The sequence below is a fragment of the Colobus angolensis genome, unplaced genomic scaffold (genome assembly GCF_000951035.1).
Source record: "Colobus angolensis palliatus isolate OR3802 unplaced genomic scaffold, Cang.pa_1.0 Scaffold433, whole genome shotgun sequence".
Lineage (NCBI taxonomy): Eukaryota > Metazoa > Chordata > Mammalia > Primates > Cercopithecidae > Colobus > Colobus angolensis.
In genome coordinates, this window is record NW_012117744.1 from 396,987 (window position 1) to 401,013 (window position 4,027).

The following is a 4,027-nucleotide window of genomic DNA, read 5'->3' on the forward strand; positions in this document are numbered from 1 at the left end:
TTTTTGAGACAGGATCTCATTCTGTTGTCCAGGCTGGAGTGCAGTGGCATGATCTTGGCTCACTGCAACCTCCACCTCCCAGGTTCAAGAGATTCTCCTGCCTCAGCCTCCCAAATAGCTGGGATTACAGGCATGTGCCACCACTCCCAGCTAATGTTTGTATTTTTAGTAGAGATGGGGTCTCCCCATGTTGCCCAGGCTGGTCTCAAAACTCTTAAACTCAAGGGATCTGCCTGCCTCAACCTTCCAAAGTCCTGGGATTACAGGTGAGCCACCGCACCCAGCTTGGGGGACTATATTTTAAGGATATTGTCCAAAATATGAATACACATGTGTGTGTGGTGATGAACTGTTCATACTCCCAGTTAAGGTTTGCTCAGGCCCCTTTGTCATTCCTGTCCCTCCAAGCTCCCACATACTCACCCCCATTTCCGGGCAATGATTTATCTGCTTTCTATCACTAGATTATTTGGCATAGTCTACAATGTTATGTAAATGGAATCATATAGTATGTACTCATTTTGTCTGAGTTTTCTTTTACTCAGCATAATTATTTTGAAATTTATCCATGCGGGTGAGCCAGGCGTGGTGGCTCACGCCTGTAATCCCAGCAATTTGGGAGGCCGAGGAGAGCAGATCACGAGGTCAGGAGATCGAGACCATCCTGGCTAAAACGGTGAAACCCTGTCTCTACTAAAAATACAAAAAATTAGCCGGGCATGGTGGCGGGCGCCTGTAGTCCCAGCTGCTCGGGAGGATGAGGCAGGAGAATGGCGTGAACCCGGGAGGCGGGGCTTGCAGTGAGCCGAGATCGCACCACTGTACTCCAGCCTGAGCGACAGAGCAAGACTCCGTCTCAAAAAAAAGAAAAAAGAAATGTATCCATGCCATATGCACCCATAGTTCATCTCTTTTAACTGCTGAGTAGGACCCATTGTATGGGTACTACTATGAATGCACAACCTATGCATTTGCCTGCGGTAGACATTTGAGTTGTTTCCAGTTTGGGGGCTGTTACAAATAAGTCACTTTAAATGTTTGTTTACAAGCATTCCTGTGAACATTTGCTTTCATTTCTCTTGGGTAAACACCTAGGAGTGGAATGGGTGGGTCATATGCTTATTTATTTATTTATTTATTTATTTATTTATTTATTTATTTTGAGACGGAGTCTCACTCTGTTGCCCAGGCTGGAGTGCAGTGGCGTGATCTCGGCTCATTGCAACCTCTGCCTCCCGGGTTCAAGTGATTCTCCTGCCTCAGCCTCCCAAGTAGCTGGGATTACAGGCATGTGCCACCAAGCCCGGCTAATTTTTGTATTTTCAGTAGAGAAGGGGTTTCACCATGTTGGCCAGAATGGTCTTGATCTCCTGACCTCATGATATGCCCGCCTCAGCCTCCCAAAATTCTGGGATTACAGGCCTCAGCCACTGTGCCCAGCCTGTGCTTAACTATGTCACCCAGGCTGGAGTGCAGTGGTGAGATCTTGGCTCACTGCAACCTCCCCTTCCCGGGTTCAAGCGGTTCTCCTGCCTCAGCCTCCTGAATAGCTGGAACAACAGGAGGCCACCACCACACCTGGCTAAGTTATAATTTTTTAGTAGAGACAGTTTTACTATGTTGGCCAGGCTGGTCTCAAACTCCTGACTTCAAGTAATCCATACACTTGGGCCTCCTGAAGTGCTGGGATTACAGGCATGAACCACCACATCAGCCATTTTTAACAAACTGCCAAACTATATTATGAACTGGTTGTATATTTTACATTCCCAACAGCAGTGTAGGACACTTTCAGCTCCTTCACATCCTTGCCCGTACTTGGGTCCATCTGTTTTATTCTAGTCATTCCAGCAGGTGTGAACTGGTATTACTGTGGTTTTGATTTGGTCAGTCTGTTTCATTTTGGCCACTCTAATGGCATATAATGATATCTTGTGGTATTAATGTTCATCCTTCTGGATGAACATTTCATGTTCTTACTTGCCATACATATATATTTTGATGAAATTATTGTTCAAATTGTTTCCCATTTTTATTGGGTTTATTTTTCTATTATTGATTTTGAAAGTTCTGTATGTATTCTAGATGAAAGTTCTTTATGGCTGGATGCGGTGGCTCATGCCTATAATCCCAGCACTTTTGGTGGCCAAGGTGGGCAGATCATGAGGTCAGGAGTTAGAGACCAGCCTGCCCAACGTGGTGAAACCCTGTCTCTACTAAAAATACAAAATTAGCTAGGCATGGTGGCACATGCCTGTAATCCTAGCTACTCAGGAGACTGAGGCAGGAGAATTGCTTGAACCCGGGGGGTGGACATTACAGTGAGCTGAGATCACAGCATTGCACTCCAGCTCTGGGCGACAGAGCAACATTGCATCTCGGAAAAAAAAAAAAAAAGAAACCTTATTAGATAATTGATGTGCAATATATTTTCTCCCAGTCTGTTGCTTGGCTATCTATTTTCTTAGTAGTGTGTCTTTCAAAGTGCAGAATTTCTTAATTTTCGTCTTGGATCTAAGAAATCTTTTTCTAACCTAAGGTCACAAAGATTTTCTTTGTGTGTGTGTGTGTGGTTTTTTTTTTTAGAAGTTTCATAATGTTATATATTACATTTAGGTTTATTATCCATTTCGGCTTAATTTTGGTGTATAGTATAAAATATGGATTGAAGTTTCTTTTCTTTCTTTTTGTTTTGTGTGTGGGTATATGAACTGTTCCAGCACCATTTGTTGAAAAGTGGAAATTTGTTCCACTGAACCGCATTGTACATGTCTGTTGGAAGTCAATTGAGTATAATGTGTAAGTCTATTTATTTCTGGATTCCTTTTTGGTTCCATTGATCTATATTTCTATCTTGACACCAGTAACACCCTACCTTGATTGTGGTAGCTTTACAAGAAATGTTGAACTCACATAGTGTGAGTCCTCCAATTTCTTTTCCTTTTCAAACTTGTTTTTGTTATTTGGATTCTTTGCCATATGAATTTTATAACCAGCTCATCAACTTGTATTTTTAAAACGTTGAAATTTTGGGCCGGTCGCAGTGTCTCACGCCTGTAATCCCAGCACTTTGGGAGGCCGTGGCGGGCGGATCACGAGGTCAAGAGATCGAGACCATCCTGGCCAACATGGTGAAACCCTGTCTCTTCTAAAAACACAAAAATTAGCTGGGCGTGATGGTGGGCACCTGTACTCTCAGCTACTCAGGAGGCTGAGGCAGAAGAATCGTTTGAACCCAGGAGGCGGAATTTTCAGTGAGCCAAGATTGTGCCACTGCACTCCAACCTAGGCTACACAGCAAGACTCAGTCTCAAAACAAAACAAAACACCCTCTCAGTACTACCTTAACTAAATCTTGCAAATTTTTACATACTACGTTTTTCTTTTTATTCAGTTCAGAATATTTTCTTTTCTTTTTTCTTTCTTTTTAGACAGAGTTTTGCTCTGTCACCCAGGCTGGAGTACAGTGGCACAATTTTAGCTCACTGCAGCCTCCGCCTCCCGGGTTCAAGCAATTCTCCTGCCTCAGCCTCCCAAGTAGCTTGGTTTACAGGCGCCCACCACCATGTCTGGCTAATTTTTGTATTTTTAGTAGAGACAGGTTTTCACCATGTTGACCAGACTGGTCTCGAACTCTTGGCCTCAGGTGATCTGCCCACCAAGGCCTTCCAAAGTACTGGGATTACAGGGGTGACCACTGCACCTGGCCCCATGCTACCCACTTTTAAGTGATCATCTCACAAGAACTCACTGTCTACCTGGAGGACAGCACCAAGGGAGATGGTGCTAAACCATTCGTGAGAAATTCACCCCCAAGAGCCAATCACTTCCTTCTAGGCCCCACCTGTGAGACAGGATTACAATTCAGTATGAGATTTGGTCAAGGACACAGATCCAACTCATATCCATGTGTTAGGCCATTTACATTTAATACAATTGTTTGTATCACCAGTTTAAATCTGCCATCTTGCTATTTGTTTTCTATTTGTTCTATCTGTTCATTGTTCCTTTTTTCTTTTTTTGCCTT